This window comes from Leptonychotes weddellii, chromosome 6, assembly GCF_054177405.1.
Source record: "Leptonychotes weddellii isolate Sample4059 chromosome 6, ASM5417740v2, whole genome shotgun sequence".
Classification (NCBI taxonomy): Eukaryota; Metazoa; Chordata; class Mammalia; order Carnivora; family Phocidae; genus Leptonychotes; species Leptonychotes weddellii.
This window is the reverse complement of record NC_138374.1, coordinates 56,317,190-56,342,485: the sequence shown is the minus strand read 5'-3', so window position 1 is coordinate 56,342,485 and position 25,296 is coordinate 56,317,190. Positions and strand designations below refer to the sequence as shown.

The following is a 25,296-nucleotide window of genomic DNA, read 5'->3' as shown; positions in this document are numbered from 1 at the left end:
GGGCAAATTATGCAGGCTCTCTAAAGCCAGAGTCAGAGTAAAATTACAATGGAAGGGAGCTGGGGGGAGAGAGGTGATAGGATAGCTGTAGAAACCACACAAGATACTGTTCATTGCTTTTGTACCAGTCAGTATGCATTAAGTGAGAAATAATGGAATAACCAACTCCAGTCACTTAAACAATGAGAAGTTATCTCACACAGCCAGAAATCTGAAAGTAGGTAATTAAAAGCTTGGTCTTGGACTTGGGACTTTTTTTTTTTTTTAACTTTTTGTTGTACCATTTGCTAATGTGAAGTTTTTTTCCCCATGATTGCTATCACATGTTGTCAAGAGAGCTGCCAGAGCACCTGACATCACATTTACATTCATGGCAGGAAGAAAAGAGGATGGGACACCCCAGTAAGCTCTCTTCTAACCCTTGTCCCATTTATCAAGGAAACAAAAGCTTTCCCAGAAGCCTCACCCTAGAGGATTTCTACTTGTTGGCCAGAACTACCTCATACGGCTCCTGCTACCATCGAGGAGAGCTGGAAATGTGTGCATCTGGTTATAAGACTACTGTGATCAGTCTGGAGAATCATGATGCAGCCCCAGCTGTCAGTACAATGCTGCCAGAAGACATCAAGTTTCATTAGCAAGGAAGAAAAAGCAAAGAGGGTAAAAATGGCAGATGAGTGGTCAATGAATAGTGTCTTCAGTGTTCTCTTGTTTTCATTTTTTATCTTGATGAAAAAGTTAAAATTTTATTTTTACTGTTACAGAGAAGCAGAAATATGACTTCTATTTTGCATGCAAAGTTCTTCTAACTTGTTTCCAATGACGGTATGGCATGAAAAGAATCACCCTTTCACTTCCAATGTCCTAGAATCATTTTAAGTGAGATAGGAGGTATGCTGTTCAAAGAGAAAGCACATGTAACAGACACTATTGGTTGCCCACCCTACAATTTGTCCCAGTTATCCTTTGTTAATTAAGCCCTGATCTTGCTCACCCTCTGTATGACCATATACTCAATGAAGATGCCCCTTTAAATGTCCAGGGTGAGTCTTAATCTAATCTAATCATAATAATTTGACTTCCTAAATTGGTACTTGGTTTTGGGTTTTTTTGTTTGTTTCTTTGTTTTTTTATTTTTAAGTAGGCTCCACGCCCAGTGCAGAGCCCAACATGGGGCTTAAACTCAAGACCCTGAGATCAAGACCTGAATTGAGATCAAGAGTCAGATGCTTAACCAACTGAGCCACCCAGGCACCCCAGTAATTGGTTTAAGAATGAGGATGTAACATAATTCTGGCCAATGATTCATGAGCAGACGTCTGCTAATGACCCTCCAAGAAAAGTTTTCTTCCTTCATAAGACACAAATTGAGAAACTGTCCTTTTCTTCATTTCAAAGAAAATAGATGAGGATATGATGCCTGGAGCATCAGCACCCATCTTGCAATCATGAGGGTATAAACCTAGGAAAAGGCCAATATGTTGAGAATAGCAAAAGAGAAACTAGGGTCTTGATACATCATTGTTGAAACACTGAATTAACCAACCCCTAAACTGCCCTACCTCTAGGGTTTTGTTATGTGTGATAATAAATCCCTCCTTATTTAAGAGACTTACAGTTTGTTTTCTGTGAGCCCAAAGCATTCTCACTGATAAGGTACTATCCCTATTAGCATATGTCCCAGGTTCTAAATTTACATTCATAAGCTTATTTAACCAGCAGCAGCATCAAGCTCTTATCAATTCCCAGTTATCTGTAGGACACTGTGCAACTCTTTGATAAGCTAAAGCTGACTTATCATCATACTCCATACTGCCACTTCAGCCTTAGCAGAACCAGATATTCTGAAATCCACGTGGTCAGAAAATCCAACCTCAGTCATGGTGAAAGGCGGCTTTGAGGCTCTTCAGGTTCACCACTTAAAGATTCTCTATTTCCCCTCAGCCACCCACAACCGCCTACAATGAGGTGCCTCATTAATTGTAAGAGGGGACACATACACTGCTCCTAAAGTCACAGGCAAAGGAACATCAAAAGCTTAAAGGAGAAGAACCATGAAAAGCATAAAATAGTTTGACAGACATAAAGAAATTTGCCTATAAAAAATTGGCTATAATTTTGGGATTTTATTCCTATAAACTAAGATATAATATGTCTTGTGCACAAATTATATGGAGAGATGAAAAAGCTGTGAACATACAAATGTATATCCAGATACAGATAGATATTATAAATTGGAAGAATAGTATTTGGTTCTATTAAATGGTTTATCATAAATTATCCCTTTATAGAAATTATTTTAAATGTGGTTAAATATCTAAAATATCAACTGACACACATTTTTTTCCCCCAGAAACCAAGTTGTGGTGCACAACTGCATGCTTATTATATAAGAAATCTTGCAAAAGAAAATCATGCATCATTCCTAATACCCAGGATTCTCAGAGCTAAAATATCTCTTCTGATGGTTGGTGACCTTGCCTTCTCTGAACCCCAATTCAGGGTTGCTTTAAAAATGCCCCCTCACTTACTCCTTCTTGCATGAGGACAATATCCTAAAAGGGCCCTAAATAAATACTTTCTACTTTGGCAAGGGGGAAAAGTACACTGCAAATTTTTGTCCCAAGTTTATCATGCCTATAGGGCCTTAAGCAAGACTTAGCATCAGAAGGACTTAGGACAACACTCTCAACTAGATGGAGCAAACCACTTTATTTATATCTTTATAACATAGTTTCCCATGTACTTCTAAAACTGATGATTTCATATACTTATATTTCAAATCTATTTTTTAGACCAAAATATTCTGAAACCAAATGAGATTGTCAAAGAGACCTAGAATCATGCAGGCTAGGAAAGGACAGGTTTCCAAGGAAACTAATTAAGGCCCAATATGTTAGTGACACCTTCAAATCCAAATGACTTAGGTCTGAACTGATTAAATCAAAAGCCAAGTGGAAACTAGACCTAATCTTAGATATCAAAATTATAACAATCAAGTGCTGTTTTCTAGACCAAGCAAAAGAACAGGCAGTAAGACTGTAGTTTAGGATGCTCTGGGAGATCAATGGAAAGCACACCAATGGTTTTTAAACAAACATAACAAAACTTTTCAACCTAGAAAGGGTTCTAGGTAGGTAGTTTGGACAAGGGTACATTTATCCTAAGGATGTTGCTATTGCTTAAAACATGGAGAACTCTTTCATCATTTCCTTCGGAGCCTCTAGCAAGTTTAGAATATCCTCAGTAGTGTTAAACCTTTAACAAAAAGTTTATTTTGTTTGGTGGTGGACAGAGTTTAAGGGAAATGATGAGGAGACTGAAGTAGCCAATAATCTTTTGAAGGATAATCCAGCAAATAAGGATAGTTACCAAATTAGGTTAGTACCGTTTTACATTCACCTATTCACCCAAAAGAACAATTTTCAAATGGAAAAGGATAAGGCAGTTACCATTAAGAGGGCACTGTATGACCTGAAACCATAAAAATCCTAGAAGAGAACATAGGCAGTGCTCTTTTTTATATCGGCCATAGAAACATCTTACTAGACATGTCTCCTGAGGCAAGGGGAAAAAAGCAAAAATAAACTGTTGGGACTACATCAAAATAAAAACCTTCTGCAGAGAAAAGGAAACAATCAACAAAACTAAAAGGCAGCCTATGGAATGGGAGAAGATACTTGCAAATGACATATCTGATAAAGGATTAGGATCCAAATATATAAAGAACTTATTAAACTTACCACCCAAAAAAAGAAAAATCCAATTAAAAAGTGCAGAAGACATGAATAGACATTTTCCAAAGGAGACATCAGAGGCCAACAGACACATGAAAAGATGCACATCACGGATCATCAGGGAAATACAAATCAAAACTACAATGAGATATCACCTCACACCTGTCAGAATGGTTAAAATCAGGGGCACCTGGGTGGTTCAGTCATTAAGTGTCTGCCTTTGGCTCAGGTCATGATCCCAGGGCCTGGGCTGGAGCCCCACATCGGGCTCCCTGCTCAGCAGGAAACCTGCCTCTCCCTCTCCCACTCCCCCTGCTTGTGTTCCCTCTTCTCGCTGTGTCTCTGTCAAATAAATAATAAATAAAATCTTAAAAAAAAAAAGAATGGCTAAAATAAAAATCAGAACACAAGAAACAACAGGTGTTGGCAAGGATGTGAGAAAAAGGAACCCTCTTGCACTTTTGGTGGGAATGCAAACTGGTACAGCCACTGTGGAAAACAGTGTAGAAGTTCCTCAAAAAGTTAGAAATACCCTATGATCCAGCAATCATACTTCTAGTATTTACCCAAAGAATACAAAAATACTGGGGCACCCAGGTGGCTCAGTTGGTTGGGCATCTGCCTTCAGCTTGGGTGTGATCTTGGGGTCCTGGAATTGAGCCCTGTGCTAGGCTCCCTGCTCAGTGGGGAGCCTGCTTCTCCCTCTCCTCCCCACTGTTCTCTGGCTATCTCTGTCTCTCTCAAATAAATAAATAAAACCTTTAAAAAAAAAAGAATACAAAAATACTAATTCAAAGGGATACATGCACACCGATGTTTACTGCAGCATTATTTACAGTAGCCAAATTATGGAAACAGCTCAAGTGTCCATTGATAGATGAATGGATAAAGAAGATGTGGTATATATGTATATAATGGAATATTACTCAGCCATCAAAAAGAATGAAATCTTGCCACTTGCAATGACATGGATGGAGCTGGAAAGTATCATGCTAAGCAAAATAAGTCAGAGAAAGACAAATAGTATACAATTTCCCTCATATGTGGAATTTAAGACACACAAAAAAAACTAGCAAAGGGGAAAAAAGAGAGGCAAACCAAGAAACAGACTCTGAACTGTAGAGAACAAACTGATGGTTATCAGAAGGGAAGTGTGTGGGGGGATGGATGAAATAGGTGATGGGGATTAAGGAGTGTACTTGTGAAGAGCACTGGGTGTTGTATGTAAGTGCTGAATCACTATGTTGTACACCAGAAACTAATATTACGCTGTATGTTAACTAATTGGAATTTAAATAAAAACTTAAAAAAAATTTTAAAAGAGGACACTGAAGTTTAAGATACATATTAGAAAATAACTGTTAACTTAAGTGAGAAGAATTATAACCCATGTGTCCCCATATACACACACACAAAGAAAAGTAAAAAACATTTCAAATATAATCAGAGCATCATAGTCAATGACATATGAGAAATCAAGAAGAAAGACGGAGGATAGATCAAAGCCTCTGATTTCAAAGGGAAGGTACACAGTAGGAGAGAAAAAAGTAGAATCTAGAAACCACATCGTTTCTAGAAAAATTCTAGAATAAGGTGTTAAACAGAGGTCTCCAAATTATAAAATTCTAGAAATAATCAAGCTTATAGTTTTACAGATTTAAAAAAACAGAGGGTAAACGAGACAAACTGACTTGCCTAAGGTCATAAAACTAAGCATAACAGGGAAATCAAGACAACAACTTGGGTTATGTCCTGACATGTCTTAGAACACTTAAAAAATAAAGGAACACCTGGGTGGGGTTCAGTTGGTTAAGCATCTGCCTTCCGCTCAAGTCCTGATCTCAGGGTCCTGAGATTGAGTCCCGCATTGGGCTCCTTGCTCAGCAGGGAGCCTGCTTCTCCCTCTGCCTGCTGCTCTCCCTGCTTATTCCCTCTCTCTCTGTGACAAATTAATAAATAAAATCTAAAAAAAATCTTTTTCTGTTTCTTTAAAAAAAAAAGAACATTTAAAAAATAAAGTGATGTCACTAGGAGGAAATTGGGTTCAGAAAGGAACCAACAGAACCCACAAAGTTGCAACAAATTTATCTTTAATAAACAATTAGACCAGGAAACATCGAGTTGGTGTATCTTCACTCCAGCAAAGCATTTTAACACCACTGGTGATAGCCTTGCAGACAAGATGGAAAAATGTAGCAGGGTACTTGGAAGAGCCCAGAGGATTCTGAAGAATTGGGTGGTTTAACAGTCAGAGCAAATTAATGACTGGGTATCTATCACCTGTTGTGTGCTGCACACCTCTCATCGACACATCTGTATTAATGACTTGGGGTAGAAATAACAAAAATATGTTTATCAAACCTACACTTCATAATGCTAAAAAAGGAAATTGAAAAATTGACCTAGAATTCAACAACAAATTTTACATATATATGCAAATATATATAAAATATGAACACACACATGCATATATATATAATTTTGGATTGCAGATATAGTATGAGAGGAAGCTGGCTTATAATGGTTCATATTAAAACAAATTAAAAAATAAATAACAAGAGCAAATAAGTCTCACGTGACAAATTTAATATAAGCCACCAGGGCAATATGGGTATCTAAAAAAGGCAAATAAACTTCCTGTTTCTAGTACCACATGTAAGGAACTTAGAAGTCACCACTGCATCCTAACATGAAGTAAAAAGATGAACAGACTGAAAAATCAATAACTCTTCTTGGATCCTTAAGAGGTGGGAGGACACAGGGTAAACCACTGCCCCAAGACTGGAGAGAGAGGGAAGAGGAAAAGAACTATTTAGAAATACACCAGAGCACTCTATGCTTTTTTTTTTTTTAAGATTTTATTTATTTGTCAGAGAGAGAGAGAGAGAGCGTGCACAGGCAGAGAAGCAGGCAGAGGGAGAAGCAGGATCGCCAATGAGCAAGGAGCCTGATGCAGGACTCAATCCCAGGACCCTGGGATCATGACCTGGGCCAAAGGCAGGTGCTTAACAGACTGAGCCACCCAGGCATCCCACACTCTGTGCTTCTTAGTAAGGCCAGCACTCAGAAAAAACTAGTTAACCAGAGCCTAACCTTATAGGTTATTATCAAAGTTTCACTAACCTGGGAAAAGTACCTGATTCTAGCCTACTCTAGTCATCCCATCCTACCTAAGGGGGGGCAGGGGGAGGAAAAAACTGAGAAAAACTTGTCAAGTTCACAGTCTAGAAGCATTGGTCCACTGAAAGACTGAGACCTAATCACTGACTACAGATCACTTCCCCTCCCCCTACCTTCACACCACATTACTAAGGCCTATTTACAGTAGTTTCTTTTATCCAGTACATCATGTACAGATATCAAAAAAAAAAAAAAAAAAAATCCAAGGCATACTAAAAGGCAAAAAAACCCACAATTTGAAGAAATAAAGTAAGCATCAGAACTATCAGAACCAGACATGCAGGGATGTTGGAATTATCAGAACAGGAATTTAAAACAACCATGATTAATATGCTAAGGGCTATAAAGGATAAAGTAGACAACATGCAAGAACAGATGGGCAATGTAAGCAGAGAGATGGAAATCCTAAGGACTAAAAAGAAATGCTTTAGAGCAAAAACACCATAACAGAAATGAAAAATGCCTTTGATGAGCTTATTAGAGAACTGGTCATGGCTGAGGAAAAAATTGCTAAGCTTGAGGATATCTTAATAGAAACCACCAAAACTGGGGCAGGGGGCAGGGAGGGAGGGGAGAACAGAATTTCCAAGGACTGTGAGACAACTAAAAAGGTGAAATAAATGTGTGATGGGAATACCAGAAAGAAAAGAAACAGAAGAAATATTTGAAACAATAATGACAGACTTTCCCCCCAATTAATGTCAGACACAAAACCACAGATCCAGGAAGCTCAAAGAACACTAAGCAGGATTAATTCCAAATAGGAAAAAACAAATAGGCATATCATTTTAAAACTACAGAAAATCAAAGATAAAGAAAAAATTCTGAAAGAAGCCAGAGGGGAAAAGCATCTTAACTATAGATGAAAAAATAAGAATTATACCCAACTTCTCAAAAACCATGCAAGCAACAAGAGAGTGGAGTGACATATTTAAAGTGTTGAGAGAACAATACAACCAACCTTGAATTTCATACCCTGTGAAATTATCTCTTAAAAGTGAAGGAGAAATAAAGACCTTCTCAGACAAACAAAAATGGAGGAAATTTGTTGCCAGTAAGTCCTGCCTTGCAAGAAATATTAAATGAAATTCTTTAGAGAGAAGGAAAATATATAGGTCAGCTACTCAAATCTACATAAAGCAAGGAAGAGCTTCAAAAAAGAAATATGAAGGTAATATAAGAACTTTTATTTTTTATTCTTCACTGGTCTAACAGATAACAGTTTCTTCAAAATAATAATAACAATATATTAATAATAATAATTATTAGCAACAATATATTCAATTATATGTGCTTGTATATAAAAGCAATGATATAAAGAATGAGAGGGGGGCACCTGGGTGGCTCAGTCAGTTAAGCGTCTGCCTTCAGATCAGGTCATGATCCCAGGGTCCTGGGATCGAGCCCCACATTGGTTCCATGCTCAGCGGGCAGACTGTTTCTCCCTCTCCCTCTGCCCCTCCCCCTGACCCCTCTCCATCTGCTCATGTGCTCTCTCTCTCTCTCAAATAAATAAATAAAATCTTTAAAAAAAATGAGAGGGAGAAATTAGGATTCTTTCACTATTATAAAGTACTCACACTACCTATGAAGTGGTATAGCATTATTTGAAAGTGGGTTTGGGTGGCTGTATATGCATATTGTAATCTCTAGGGCAATTACCAAAAAAAAAGAAGTATAAATGATATGCTAAGAAAGGACATGAAATGGAGTTCTAGAAAATGCTCAATTTTAACCACAAAAAGCAGGAAAGGAGTGGAAGACAAAAATAAGAACAAAGAATAAGGGTAACAAATAGAAAACAGTAACAAATATGGTAGATGTTATGCCAACTACATCAATAATCACTCTGAACATGAATAGTCTAAATGTACCAATAAAGACAGCAAATAAAAGCAAAACCCAACTATATGTTGTCTACAAGAGACCCACCTTAACTATAAAGATTGAAACTATATAGATTGAAAGTAAATGGATAGAGAAAAATATACCATGCTAACACTAATCAAAAGAAAGCAGAAGTAGCTATGTTAATTTCAGACAGAGCAGACTTCAAAGCAAGGAAATTAAACAGAGATAAAGAAGGGCATTGCATATGACAAAGGGGTCAGTTCTCCAAGAAGACAACAATCTTTAACATATATGTGCCTAACAATACAGCATCAAGCTACATGAGGCAAAACTGATAGAACTTTAAGGAGAAACAGATGAACCCACTCTTGAAGTTAAAGTCTTCAACCCCCCTCTATCAGAAATGGACAGACCCAGCGGACAGAAAATCAGTTAAGGACAGAGTTGAACTGAACGACACCATCAATTGGTGTAAAGGACATCTATAGATTACTTCATCCAACAACAGCAAAACACACATTCTTCTCAAGTTGACATGGTGCATTTACCAAGACAAACCACATCCTGTGCCATAAAAAGGCAAACAGTTCTCAACCTCAGGTGACCCTATCCAGAGGATTATGTTCCATTCCCAGCCCTGGGTTTCATGAAGGACCTCCATAAACTAAATGAGTCTAGAAAAGGATGTCTAGAACAGTAAGAGCTGTAAACATGAAAAGAGTTGAAGCATCTGACATGAAAACTTAGAAGTTATAAGATGATTGTCTTCAAATATTTGGAATGAGTCATGAGAGAAGACATGCTGTATGTTAAAGGAAGAACTCTAGCTGCAGATTAGAGGAAGGCAATTTCATCTCGACATGAAGAACTTTCTTACCAACTGCACTGTCTAGCCAAGGGATGACTGTCTCACCCACGTATGTTCAACAATGAGCACTCCAGCACCACAGGGGCCAGATGGAAGTCGGGGGACCATCAGTCAGGTGCCCCTGAAAGATGTTCTTGTACCTGGAGTCAGAGGATAAACCAGACGTTTTCCAAGGAACCCTTCCATAGTTAAAGCTGGCTTTTGCTCCTAAGTGGTGTGACTAGGAGGTTTTGAGAATGATTTTCTCTCTCAGCTCATATACCATCTCTTTGAGTCATTTAAAATAAATGGCCTTATCTTCTTCCAAAGATTGTCTCCCATGAAATTCCCATTTACATATGCAGAATAACATCTTTTCCCAATTTCCACACTGCCTCATTCACTGATCCCCATGCCTCTTTCTAAGATAGCAAGATAATGGTTAACTTGGTCAGAGTGCCAGCTTCAGGTACTGCTTCCTTGTATTTGTCTCCTTCCTCTAATTGTCTCTCTGTGGCTCCTTAGATTCTAAATTTCCTTAATGAGCTGTTGGTTCTGAAACTGGCCCTTTGCCCAGTGTGGGGTTTCCCCATCCTAGAGGTGTGAAAAGACACATCACACCCTGTGGCACCGGGGAAGTCCCCAGGCCCCTGGAGAGCTGAACTATTTTATTTTAAATATTAAATAGAAGAGAAGCTTGACTGGTGGGTGTGAAAGAGATGGGGATTTTCAGTTATGAAATAGTGACTAGGTACTATTTTCACAGTAAAAGACCATTTATCTTCATTGACTCACACATACACACCTCCTTGATCAGTTGGCTCTTTTACCAAGTGTCCAATATTCTAGCAGCACCATCAGAAGAGTCAGGTCCAGGGGTATTAGCATTACAACTACATTATACAGTAGCATCTGAATGAAGCAGAAAACCTTTGATTGCTTTTTAAAACATTGAAGAAATCTTAGTTGCAGGCACTACCTAAATGTTTACCTCATATCAAAAGTCTTGGACAAACTTTTGAATAGTTTTCATCCATTAACTTTTCACTGAAAAATGCTAAGTGAATTTTAGAATAAATTTGCTCACTTTCTGTGGATTTAAATCTGACACTCCTCAAGTCACCAGGTCCTTTAAAACTTTTTTCATGGTAACAGCCCCTTAAACCAGAGGAGAAGAAAAATCCAAGGTAGAATCTACATGTACTCAAGACCCTATCTACTTAGAGTCCAAGTGCATGGTGTAATGAAACAGAGAAGCTTGCATGGGTCTACTCATCTTAACTATTAACCCAGCTGGGAAGAAGAACCAGAAGTCAGTCACTTTGTCTAAAAACTAACAAAGGAAAGTTCCTGGCTAAAGAGGTTGGCATGAGAAAATGGAGAAGACAAGAGGTGGAAAATGTTAATGCCAAACATCTGGACCCATACCTCAGTGCTGAAGTTTAAAATCCAGGCAAGGAGAAAGGAAAGGACCCATTTCTGGGTTAACACTCTGAGAACCCAGAGCTTCCTCTTTGCTGCCTCATCCCTATTTGTAATGTGTGTATAAATGGAGTCTGCTGATAACGACAAATCTGTCTATCCAGGACAGCTTTGGTTCTTCCTAGACTATACCAATAAGAAGGGATGGAGGGGTTCTCTGAGGATGACCCACTGAGATGGTCAACAGAAAAAGAACACCACCAGGAAAAGACAGAGGTTCTAAAGGACGGGAGGTATGAATTCTTAATAAAAAATTATCTTCAGGATACACTACAAAAGTATACCCTAAAGTTATACAAACTACCAAGCTTTTTCCAGCCTTAGAACCTCTGCCAGGAATGCTTTCTCCAGATCTTAAGATGGCTGGCTCCTCCTTGTCCTTTAGGTCCCTCTCAAATGCTACATTCACCAAGAAAGTTTTTCTCAGTTTCCAGACTCAGGCAGTCATCCAGTCACAGTCACTATGTTAACTTTATCCCAGCACTCAGGGTGCTTTGAAATTATCTTGTTCGTTTGTTTTGTCTACTTCCTCCTTCTAGAATGTAAGTTCTGTGCAAACAGGAATCTTGCCTGTCCTGCCACATCTTATCATTCACCCAAAGAAGGGTTCCTAACACATGGAGTGGCTGTTAATACACATTTGTTGAATGAATGAATGACCAAATCTCTGGTGGATTTTCTTGTTTTTAATGAATTTTCTAACAAATGTTCTTGTGAGGGGAATTTCATTCCCCAGTAATACCTGGTAAATGAGGATGTAAATGGGAAAGCCTGTTGTCATTATCTAAATAATTTAAAGAACAAAATTTCTGAGTACATGCTATTATTAGAGGACAGAACTACCAGACTATGAATCACAACTGTAAAACAAAATTATTACTTACTTTTCTGACTGATAGATCATTACCTCATCTTTCTTTTTTTTTTTTTTAAAGATTTTATTTATTTATTTGACAGAGAGAGAGATAGCGAGAGCAGGAACAGAAGCAGGGGGAGTGGGAGAGGGAGAAGCAGGCTTCCCGTGGAGCAGGGAGCCCGATGTGGGACTCGATCCCAGGACCCTGGGACCATGACCTGAGCTGAAGGCAGACGCTTAACGACTGAACCACCCAGGCGCCCCACCTCACCTTTCTTCTGATGCCCAAGGAGCTGCTGTACCCAAGGACCACCTTTTTATTTCAAAGCAACTTGGTACGAGTAAAATGAGTCACTTTTAAAAGTCCACCAAGAGCTTTACTTTTCACTCTGAGCATCTTCTTCACCACCTACATTGTATAAAATGATTTCTGTTTTATCCCACCCATTCCCTCCCCCCGCTCCCCCCGCCTCCATGCCTTCTGAGAAATCCAAGCAGAGTCCCAAATCCTACATCTGGACGCACTATAAGTCAGGTACTATATAAATCTATTCTCCCCACCAACAGTATTTCTTGCTATACTAATGTGATTCTAACATGCTAAAATAGTCACCTGCTAAGCTGAAAATTCCGCAACTAGTAAGAAATATCAAGAAGATCTGTCTTTGCAGACAAAATAAACACTGCGGTATGAAGTGTACTTTGTGAATTAAATAATTAGAAGCCAGATGCCAAAGTAAAAATAGTTGCGTCCACCAGGCTTCCTACATTCTTTATGAGGGACTAAGACATACAGTAAGACTATGGCTAAATGTAAAATTCGTTTTCGCTAATCCTGTTCATTTAGGCAGAAAATTCTTTGTTCTAGCTTTAGAGCAAGAAGACTGCACCATTACTGAAAGTCCATTTTGTACATTTAAAAATAAAACGTGACAAATGGGGATTTGCTGCCTGTCCCTGGCTGTCAGCTACAGTGCATAGCTGTGGGCTTACCCGAACAGGAGAACAAAAGCCTGTGTGGGAGAGAACGCACACTGCTGACTGTATCCAGGGAAAAGCCATAAAAGAGGAGATGCTCTTGTGGGACAGTTTGGGCAGGATTACCAGAATGTTGGAGAGAATTCCATTAAGCAACCAGACTCGATGCCTTGGTGGGATCCACCATGCACACAAGGCCACAAAGAAAAATGTGTGACTCTTCCACAATCAAGTGGGAGAACACGGGCTGAGCCTTTGCTCCAAGTTTTTCTGACTGGAGTCCTCTGCGCTCTCCTTTCCATCAAGTTGCTCCCAGTTCTTCTGTGGAGATCTGGGTCAAGCTGCACATCCTCAGAAAAGCTTTTTCTAACACATCTTGCCTAGGGTTGACTTGGATGTATTTCGTGAGCCCCTACCTGTTTTTACGAACATATAACAGCCGCTATACAAATCCCCATAGCCTGCTGTTGTTTTCATTCTAGCCCCTGCATGTCCCGGCTTGAGGTAGATTATAATCTCCCCACCAGGACAGATGTATGTCCCCTATTTCCCCACAGAGTTGAGTACTGTATTCTTTCCCACAAATCGGTTTTTATTTTTTTAAAAGATTTTATTTATTCATTTGACAGAGATAGATACAGTGAGAGAGGGAACACAAGCAGAGGGAGTGGGAGAGGGAGAAGCAGGCTTCCCACAGAGCGAGGAGCCCAATGCGGGGCTTGATCCCAGGACCCTGGGATCATGACCTGAGCCGAAGGCAGACGCTTAACGACTGAGCCACCCAGGCGCCCCTCCCACAAATCAGTTATTTAATAAAAGCTGGCAGAATGACCTAGCAAATTATATTCTCACAGGATTCATTCCTAAAAACCAGGGGGCCCCTGCATAAGAACTGGAGTTTGGGGAACACTGAAATATGACTGGAGGAAGGCTAAGGATTAAACACATTAGGCCAAGGAAGAAGAGGTAAAGAAGATGGACATTCCCCAGGAGAGAGCAAGGAAGGCCCTCCGAACCAAATAGTACCATTTAAGGGTTGAGGAGAGAATAGGAAGCACTGAGGGGACCCAGGAGGAGCAAAGACTCAAGGTCAGGACAGAATGGTGGCACTAAACCCAAAATGAGAAGAATGGGAAGAGGGTTTCTAAAAGCAATGTGCCAAATGTTGAGTTAAGAGTGAGAGCAAGCGGGCGCCTGGGTGGCTCAGTTGGTTAAGCGACTGCCTTCGGCTCAGGTCATGATCCTGGAGTCCCGGGATCGAGTCCCGCATCGGGCTCCCTGCTCGGCAGGGAGTCTGCTTCTCCCTCTGACCCTCCTCCCTCTCATGCTCTCTGTATCTCATTCTCTCTGTCTCAAATAAGTAAATAAAATCTTTAAAAAAAAAAAAAGAGTGAGAGCAAGCAAGCATTTCTGGGTGTGTGGGTGGGTGGGTATGAGGTCACTGAGGCAGGAGGAAGGTGAACGGGAGAGCAGACCACAGATGCAGCACAACCGAGTTCATCTGCGGGACGAGGAGAGCTGTTAGGCTAAGGTGTACCCCAAGCTGCCTTCCAGTCCCAAATGTGCTCTAGGGTGCTAGCTCCCAAACCACACCCAGCTCTGATGAGGTGTGGTCACTGAAACCTCAGTTTCCAAGGTCTCCACCGTGATTAACGATTAACGTGCTCATTTCCATGGTGATACTTTCTGGCACTTGCCCTCTCTTACAAAGGTAGTATAAGGACTAATTAGATAAAGTCTCTCGGGAAATCAAAGTTGTCACAGCTGGGCTCAGTTCTCCCAGCGTCAGCTGCTGGCCCTTTGAGCAGCCTTCCCAGACCACACGGTGAACCAGTACAAGGACCCAGGAGAGTGCCCGGCTTCCCTGTGGGACCCAAAGGACCAGCTGAAGATGTGAGGCAGAGGCAGTCTCCTCCTGGGACCCTTTCCAGCTTCCAGTAAAGCTGTTCTGGGGCAGGAACACACATGGAGCAACAGTGCTCTCATCTTGGTCAGTGTCTGCAGCCAGGGTCGGACATGCTGCCCGAGGTGGACCCCGGACCAGGGAAGGAAGAGGAGGAGAAGTGACAGTGCCATCACTAATCACAGATTCTTAGATTGGCTTATTTCTTTGACAGTTCATTTTAATACTTCATACCTGATGCTCCAAAACCTAAAATAAAACTGTTTATCCCCACCCCCCTTTTCTAATAGAAAGAGGAAAGCAATTCAGAATCCATTCCTCTATCACTTGGGCAAAGAACACATTAAAGCAGCATCTCTGCCCTCACTTCCCCAGAAAATACCCAATGACCATTCCTTCTGGGAGTGTATTCCAGAAAATGCTTTGCTTGAAAGAGTGCAAAAAGAATAAGCCCCACCGTCACTAAGGTGTGTTAAGATGGTCATGGTATCATTCTGAATTCTGCTAAGAATATGTTAATTAAATGCAGTCTTTGTCCTCAGGAAATGTATAACCCGATACATGAATTCCCCTCCCATCTCTGCCCCTCACGGTGAGGAAATGGCCCAGGTGGCACCATCTTGGATTCCCACCCTCTGGCTGAACTCTGGGGCTTGGCCACTTGACCTCATACGGTTTGGTGACCATATTCATCAGCCCCAGTAAGATACATAGCCTGAGGCAGAAGTTTTTCAAGGAACTAAATTGTGCAGGTTCAAAATCTTAAAATAAATATATTTCCGTCTAATGTTGTCTTGTGAAATGTTTATACGAAGTTTCTTTGGTCAACAACTTATTAAAGTACTTTCTATCAGTAATATAATTTAGGGAATTGCTGCAAAATCTATAGAGTTTCAAGAAAGTAACAGACCACTTGTTCTGGTCTATGGTATTTCATGATTGTTTGCTGACAACACCCCATAATTTCTGTAGCATGTTTCTCTAAACTGCGTGTGTTTAGAGAAATATAATCTAAGGAGAATTGTGTGGCATGATTCCTGGATATGGTCAAGAGGGGTTCACTTAGTTTGGGTCAGTTTTCATATTCAGTCCCTGGATTTCTATTCACCTTTGTCTGTCGGTAGTAGTTTATAAATGTCTGTCTGAATAAATAGGGCCAGGATAGCTCACAATAAAGAATAAGTGGTAATTTAAGATAACAAATTCAGATTCATTACGGATTTTTTTCCTAGATTTCCTAAAATCCAGTAAGAATTGTATTCCTTCGGAACAATTTAAACTTTTATTCAGTGTTTCACCTTGTCTGTAATTACCACTCTATGAAACCATGCATATCTATTAAGAGTTGGAAACACCACAGTAAATGTCTGGTAACTGTAAAAAAACAAGAAAACCAAACCTTAAGGGGAACAAGGAAACTCAATATCTGAAAGCAGGATTGGGATCATTTTCATAGATCCCTATATTTTGAGGGAAAAAAAGGCTAAAGTACATTATTCAAAGGTGAACACTCATATGGCCATCAGTACTAAGGTACTCTTGTTACTATTACAATAAGAAAACATTATCTTTATGTGAAACCGTGTTGGAAAATCTGAGTTGACTGAAGAAAGGTGAAAACATAATGCTAGATTGGAAAAATTAGGCCAAAAGGGACAAATGTGAAACTTGTCAGGTATAATGTTAAGACAACTGCTTATATAATATGTGTAAGTCAAAACTAAAAAAGAGGAACCATTTAGTCTGTTTTGAGACAAGGAACCTAAAAAAATGGTGAGGTCCATGCATAATATTAAGCTATACAGCCTGAAAATAAAAACCGTGAAACAAGAATATTTTATTTTATTTTGATGTTTAGTTGGACTTTTGAAAACATGTTGGATTAACCACTAGAAGGTAGAAGATGAGAAACTAGTCAAGGAATCCATAATCTTACCTGGTGAACAGCAAAATGTTTACATAAATAAATCAGGCTCTGTGCAAGTCCCTGCAAAGGAGATGCCTGTTGTCCAAATCCAGCTGTGATCTGTGATGTATTTTAGCCTCTTTACTTTAGGAAGAGATCAGGAAATGAAGAGGCAAGTGACACTGGATGGGTAAAACCAAAATAAACAGAACCTATACTTAGAAGTTTGGTCATGGTCCAAGTGCCATGATGCAGTATTCCGTAAGAAAAGCCAACCAGACAAATACCCAGCATAAATAACTGAAAACCTACAGCTACATGGAAGCTCAGTGGAGGAGCTACTAAGTCAGGTAGGAAAGTCCCCTGGACTCAGTTTCAGCGTGCTGGCCTTCAGATAGATCTCCATGTCTCTCCCATGGTTTAGAAAGCTCCTTTTAGTACAGCATTATTCTAATCATTAGAAAGTGGGTTTGTTTAAATTGAGCATCAGCGTGAACATCTATTTATGAGAGGTTGTCAAGCGTACCCACAGGGCCATCCTTTATGGTACCCGCTGAGTGGGGCTGGAGGGGCCAGCAGCCTTCCAGGCCTGAAACTGCCAGTCACTGATGTGATAGACAGCAATGGGGGAAAAGCAGGCTGACGCGGCTCAGACCTCCTCTATCAGCATGGAGGGTACATTTAGAGGTCAGGTAATCTAGTCAATCTTTCTCTAGACTTTCAGATTTCATCTACCTGTAACTTTACAAAATTAACTTGGGATACCCAATGCTATGTGGCAAAAAAACTACATTAAAAAAACAACTACCATACAATCTACTAGTCTTTGCTGCTTTAAAAAAAGGTGGGGGGGGGGGCGGGCAGGGGCTGGGGCACCTGGGTGACGCAGTTAGTGAAGCGTCTGCTGTAGGCTCGGGTCATGATCCCAGGGTCCTGGGATCAAGGCCCGCATCAGGCTCCCTGCTCAGCGGGGAGTCTGCTTGTCCCTCTCCCTCTGCCTCTCCCCCTGCTTGTGCTTGTGCTGGCTCTCTGACAAATAAGTAAAATCTTAAAAAAAAAAAAAAAAAAAAAGGCGGGGTAGGGGAGATTTAAAGATACAGGGAGTAGCAGAAAAGGCAAACACTGAAACATGGCAAGAGTAACTCAGGGTGACCCATTAAAAATGAGGCTCTTTCTAGTGCTTCCCACCTCCCTTTCATCCTTCCTTTTCCCAGACATGGTGCTTGACTCCCATTCACCCACCAGCTCTCAATTCCCGAGGATATTTTCTTCAGTGTCCTCTTCCACAAGGACCTTTTCATAAGGAAAAAGGTAGGTAGATACATGTTAGTAACATGCTAGTTTTTAGCTGAAAACTAAAGTTTCAGTTTTAATGTAAAGGACGATCCTCTCAGAAATATTTACATTTTTAACAGAAGGAACAAATAGGAGTGGAAAGTTCCATTACTCTAGCATGCCTTTTGGAAAAGTCAAGTGCAATATGGGAGCAGGAGCCTTCTTTCAGTGCCCCCCCAAAACCACTCCAAACTGGAGGTCAACAAGGCTCTCAATTCATTTTCTAATAAGACTTCACTTACTAAAGACAATCTAGAAACCCAAATTCAACATCCTTCATTTTGTTCATCCTGAAATGCTTTTAAAGGAAGAAATTGCCACAGACTTATTCTATATTATTGATTACCAGTCGGGGGTGATTTTGCCCCCTAGCCTGGGGACTTTTGTTAACATCTGGAGATCCTTATGGTTATCTCAGGGTGGGGAGTGGGGGACAGCTGGTGCCACTGTCATCTTGTGGGCAGAGGCCAGGGATATTGCTAAGCATCCTACAACGCACAAGGCAGCCCCACAACAAAGAATTAGCCAGTCCAAAATGTCAATAGTGCTAAAGTTGAGAAAACCTACTTTATAAGAGCTAACTGCTATATAGCTGATATTTGGAGGATGTAAACACTAATGCTAGTGAAATTACTGTGCCCATGGTACGAATAAAAATGACCATAATTTGGAAAGATTCACACTATTTTCTTAACATTTCTGGAACATCATAATTCTGGCTCTGAATTATTTAAATTACTTTTTCAAAACAGTCGATTGAATAAAACGAAGAGGCTTTATATAGTTCATCTAAGTTTTTCTATTTTGGAAATAAGAGTTTTGATTAAAATTGGCATTTCTGAAACTCTAATTGCTAGTTATTGCTGGGGAAAGAAAGGAAAAAATTATTTCCAAGACCAGCCAGATGGGAAGTCTCAAGATAAGAAATTATAAGCCAATGTTCATATTCCAATCACAAGAAGGTTTCTGTTTACACGTTCTTAATTCTGCTTAAAAATAAGCAATATATTTCTTCAAATAGTTACTGAACTGCTATTAACTGGCTAATATTTTAACATTAGGTTTAATCCCCCCAATCTTGTTAGATTATTAATAAGTAGAACAGCAATTTTTACAAGAACACTCTGTATATTAAGGAGTCCATAAATTCTAATAGAATCAGAATGGTTTCTGATATGGCAAAGGATATCTCTTTGTAAATGTTAAATCTTCCCATAGAAATTTTTAATGTCCATATTTCCGAACCTATTTCTGATTGAAATATAATGAATGCTTCAGTTTACAGGCCCAGAACCAGAGCATCCCAAATGTCTTCCTGACATTTATACTTTAGTACCATTCATTCTTAGGACCTGCACACTTTGGTAACTTCTGATCTTCCATATCTGAAAGCTCTCTCTCCTAACTTTCTCACTCCCTTCTCTTTTTTTCCTCTCTGCCATTTCCCCCAAGAAATGTCAAATGGATGAAAAAGACTTGCAGTACAGGGATGTGAGGAAAAGCCATAATGGTTCCTTCTGTAGTCCATGAGATTGAAAACTGTCCACAACCAGGAAAAGACGGCCAACTGAGGACTTTCACTTACTGAAATGCATCTTAAGCACTTGTAAGAGTTTCCAAACGTAAGAATCTTCAAGCCACACACACAAAAAAAGCCTCTTTTTTTGAGGATCTTGTTTTAGGTAGATTTATGGAACTGTTTCCTTTTATTCAAGTCTACTGAAAGCCACAGAGAAAGAACTCCAAACTGAGGTACATCTCTTACTAGTTGCTTGGATCTGACAAATAAAGCAATCATCAAAATCAAGGAGCGTGCACTGCTTTTAAAAACCCTATTCGTTTGACATAATATAGCAGTGGGATGGCAAGGCAAATAAATGGCATTACTTAACATAATCACTTAATGTTGTGCAACCAACAGTCAGGTCTCATTGCTTTATCGCTTGCAAAGAGTTGGATGATAATAAAATTGATTGTTAGTGTGAAGATATAAATTGTTCAGTAGTTAGAGTTGTTAATGAAAGCAAAGGAACACAAAAGAGGAAAAATAGGTTTTAGCAGCTCAAATTCATTGCTAATTGCCTGTGCATTCATTATAGGCTGACCAGGGCTAATTATCTAATTAAACTAAAGTTCTGCTGCCTTAGAGGAATTTCTCCCACTATGATGTTGGTTGTCAATTACCTCAGCAGGTCCCACTGAAATGTGTAGTTAACTCAAGTCATGTTTTGCTTTTTCCAACAGCAATACGTGGCACTCTTGGTGCATGATAATTTATGTTTAGAATTTTTAAAAAGTTTTTCCTTAAAAAATACTGTGAAAACTTAATAATAATGGTAAATATTTTAAACAAGAGTCTTGCTCACTTTATTCAATGATTTGTATTCAAGAAATGTCAATATAATCTGCTTTAGGTAGAGACAACACAATACAAAAGAGAAATCAAATATCACTGTATGCATGTTACTGAGTGTTCTTTTCACATGTTGCTTTTAAAAATACATTTAAAAGTGTCTTTTGTGATGCTCTGCAGTATTTCACAGTTGGAAATTATATTACTTATTGTCATGTAATTACAATTTTTAAAATTCATAGATTTTTCTAAAAAGCTGGAAATAAAGTGGTAAATCATCTGAACTAAATTCTTCACTTTATAAATAAGGGAACTGAGGTGCTAAGAAGTGAAATGACTTACCCAAAGTCACAGAGTGGGTTGTCAGAACCAGAGCCAGAACTGGTATTCAGTCAGTTCTTCTTTCGTCCTTGATTGCTGCTGGTCCACTTTCAGATTAGACTGTCATCCTACATGCTTTCTCTAAAATGTTGTAATAGAGCATCTAGTTGGACAAGGTTTCTGGTGTTTGTTGATTGGTTTTTCAAAAGAAGGCTTCAAAGCCTTTCACTCCCCCAAGGAAACAGGTACTACGGTCAAGTCAGTCAAATATGCCCCAGGGATGTATTTTGGTCCTAGGGAACTTGATCCCCAATCGGTGGGATCATAAACCATCAAGCAATATTTACTAAGCATCCTTTGAGAAAGACATCTCCGAAGAAAGTACAATCTTGGGGCACCTGGGTGGTTTAGTCAGTTAAGCAACTGACTCTTGATTTCGGCTGAGGTCATGATTTCACGCTGGGCGTGGATCCTGCTTAAGATTCTCTCTCCTGCCCCTGGGTGGCTCAGTTGGTTAAGCGTCTGCCTTCGGCTCAGGTCATGATCTCAGGGTCCTGGGATCAAGTCCCAAGTCAGGCTCCCTGCTCAGAGGGGAGGCTGCTTCTCCCTCTGCTGCTCCCCCTGCTTGTGCATGCACACTTCCTCCCTCTGTCAAATAAATAAAATCTTAAAAAAAAAAAGATTCTCTCTCCCTCCCTTTCTGCCCCTCCCTCCCACAACCGCCACCCTACTCGCATGCGTGCTCTCTCTCTACAAAAAAGAAAAAAGAAAGTACAATCTCACCCTAAAGAGCTTTCCCCATCTTCACCTCCCTTGATCTTGGGATGTGGCATCTGCTCCCTGTAGGGACACAGGACTCTGGAACCTTTCCCTTTCGCAGTCATTTTTCAGGCCGGCAGCAGCAATGAACATACAGGTCTTTTCTGCCAAGTTAGAGAAGATGATTTTTCCCTTTTACTGCCTCTTGAAGATGAACATCAACTGTTTCACCACTTGTGATTCAAATCCATTAATTAAAATAAATATAAAGTAAAAATCTCTCTTTCAGCCAAGAGGAAAAGGACAGATGGGGAAGCGGAGGAGGTGGAGACAGCTGATGTCTTCTTAGAGGGGGAAAAAAGGGAAAGAAAAACAAGAAGCATGAAATTGGGGGAAAAAGTTAATTAAGAGAGGTAAAAGGTGTTTAGATTTAATTTACAGTTCAGAACTATTTTGGTTCTCATAATAATTGCACTACTCAAAGAAGAGGAAAACCTCTCTAATATGAAAGTGGTAGGGGAGTGTTACCTTAAACCACTTCCAAAAATAGTCATACCTGGACTTTGGCAGTACTTCAAACTGAGCTCGGCAAAAGCTTCTCTTCATTCATTCTCTTTCATTGCAAAAGCCACACATTTTTCCCCCTCAAGCTCCTTCTTGCATGCGCCTAATTTTTCATTTCTTTCTCCCTTGCCTCCCATTGCCTAAAACAAGACACTGGCAAGGAAACTAAAAAATGAACCAGTTTTAAGTCCTTTTCCGTCTCAATGCCACGTGCACTGGCCTACAGAAATCACACAGTTCGAAACCAATGTCCTATAGCTTACATCACATACCACAACCTCCACAATTTATTGGTGCAATGTGCATACCTGAAGTCTAACCTGAACACTAAAAATTCCTAAGCATAGCATATTTAACTGAACACCCCATACACCAAAATGATTTGATTTCAGATAAACACACAAAGTTAAATCAGAATAGAGTGGAGCAGAGTTACTTTTAAGGTGGTAATAGAGGGCGCCTGGGTGGCTCAGTAGGTGGGTGAAGTGTCTCCCTTTGGCTCATGATCTCAGGATCCTGGGATCAAGTCCCGCATAGGGCTCCTTGTTCAGCAGGGAATCTGCTTCTCCCTGTGCCCTCCCCCCCTCCAGCTGGTGCACTCGCTACTTCTTGCAAAAATAAATACAATCTTTAAAAAAAAGATGGTAGTAGAGATGGACAGAGCTAAGAGATGGACAGAGCTAAAAATAATTTTAGATAAGTGAGATGAAAGAAAATACATGGTTTTGTCTGAATTGTTCTTTTTAACTATCTCCATCATCCATGTGGAGCTAATGAGATGCTGGAAGGAATCTCAGAGATCATATGTCCCTGAACCACTAAGAAACTAGGATCTAGTGAAGTCAAATGATTTGCTCAAGAACACACAGCTGGTTAGTGTGAAAGCCATGTCTAGAACCAGCTCTTCTGCCTTCGAAAGTATTTCTTACAACTTGACATTTATTCATGATAACAGATGAGAAATATGTTAACATTTCCTAAGAATTGAAAGGAAAGCTACAATATAAACCCAAAATATTTCAAATATAACTAAGTATAAGTAAGTTAGTTGAAAAGTAGGAAAAATTCTTTAGCAATTTAGTTACCATGTTCTATAGTAACATAAAAGGCAGATACAGGAGTAAGGTGACAAGAGCTACTGGGAAAAAAGAAACCTTCCTGCCCACCTCTAAACAAACAAACAACCTCAGGCTAGGAACTCAGAGCATTTGAGAATGTCAATACTTTTTTACTCTTTTGACTGGGCCCCAGTGTGATCAGAGAATTGGACAAAATTAATTCTGAAGAAGGATTTGAGAAAAAGTCAGAAGGTAATCTATCTCATGAATTAAGGAAAATAATTCCTCATAAAGAGGAGGGCCAAGGGAAAAAGGAAAAAAACAAAATATAAGCCTATTCCCAAAGAATGAAGAAATCAGAGGATTGAGGTAAAGTTAAGGGGGGTGGGGTGTGGAGGTGTGTGCGTGTGTGTGTGTGTGTGTGTGTGTGTGTGTGTGTCTGCCAGTATGTCTGTGTTTGGGGCTTTTTCCAGTTCTTCTTGGTTCCTGGTTAATTAAGCAAATATTTAAAAAAAAAATCAGCTTTATTCATGCTTCTGTGTGCTGAGCCCATTCCTAAATTTAATAATTAGATGTGGGCAAGAGGTACGATTCAAGCTTTGTCAGTGTTACCTATCACTACATCACTGCCAACTCATAAAAAAGAAAATGTGGAGAGAATATACTTTAAGAAATAGATTGTCAAAGCAATGGTTCATTAGCAAGCCCTGTCAGATCCACCTACAAAATAGATTCCTAATCTTTACACTAGTTCTCTCGTCTTTTCCCTGGATTACTGCCTCTAAACAGGGATTCTTTGCTGTTACACTCTTCCCCCACCAATCTCTAAGAAATGTAAAACAGGTAAGTCATTCTCCTTCCCAAAGCTCTCCAAAAGCTTCCCACTGTATTTGTAAAAAAGTCCACCTCCCCACCATGGCCCTCAACTCCCCATCACACCCCTATAACAATGGCCTATAAGGCCTAAAAAATATGGCCCTTGCCTACCTCCCCAAATTCATCTCCAGGAACTCTGAAGGTCACTATGTGGTCTAACCTCACAGGCTTCATTCTTGTCCCCAATGATACCAAGCTCCTTCCCACTGTGTCAAAGTCACAGTATCTTATATCCTGTTTAACAATCTTAAGGCTTGGAATGCTCTGACCCCAAATTTTTCCATAACTGACTCCTTAATATTCAGGAGCAGCTCAAATGTTATCTTCTGGTCACCTGTGACTACCCAGTTTAAAGTAACACACCATATACACACACAAATATCACAGCATCCTATCATCCTGTTTTGTCTTCATAAATTTATCTCTATCTGAAATTATGTTGCTCACTGATTTATACTATGTAACCTCCTCCATCCCAAAATACACACACACACACACACACACACACCCATGCACACACATGCAGGTAAATTCCTTGGGAAAGCAGATATTCCTTGCTGAAATCCCCAAAACCTAGAACAATGCCTGGTACTCAGCAGATACTTTTATCGAATGATAGATTCTGTATGATTGATTCCATCTATCCCAAACTTTTCCCAAATCCTGTGTCTGCCTTGTATTTCTAGCACTTGTTTACTATCACTTCTTCTTTGTTCCCTTTTCTGAATTTCTTTTGATCTTCATTCTGCTTACTGCAACACAAAGGAAAACAGAACAAGGAGCATAAAAAGAAGGACATTAATGGTGACAGAAATCTACTCAGCCAATGCTATTGGCAGTGGTAGAGAAGGGCAAGTAAGGTGCTTCTTAAGGGCAAAAGTCCCTAGGATTGATTTCATCCATTAGTGCAGCTCTAAGGACATCACCAAAAGGAATTATGGAGATAGCCTGTCCGTGGCCTAAAAAAAAAAGTACCACATGCCCTATGGACACTCAGTAGTTCTTAAAACCTTTAATGTGCAAAAGATTCAGATTCAGTAGGTGTAGACATGATCTAGGAATCTGCACTTTCAACAAATGCCCCCAGGTGATTCAGATTCAAGCAGTCTTTGAAAACTTTCAGGTCTTTGGCCAAACAATAATAGCAAGGACCTGAAGGATGGTATCCCTAGATAGAAGGTTTAACCAATAAAAATGATCTTTTTTTTTTTATCTCTACCTTGAAGCTGATTCTCAAGTCAAATTCCATTTCAGTATTTGCTGAGTATTATTTAAAATCATTGGTGCTTA

General features: G+C 39.7%; 1 long non-coding RNA gene across 1 annotated transcript in view; it reads left to right on the top strand.

Moving 5' to 3' along the window:
• Window positions 1–17,823, top strand: part of LOC145722218 (uncharacterized) — a 117,314-nt gene extending 99,491 nt beyond the window's left edge. The window contains exon 2 of the long non-coding RNA XR_014146325.1: window positions 17,685–17,823. This is a non-coding gene — a long non-coding RNA (uncharacterized LOC145722218). The remainder of the gene's footprint in view (window positions 1–17,684) is intronic.
• Window positions 17,824–25,296: the final 7,473 nt, after the last annotated feature.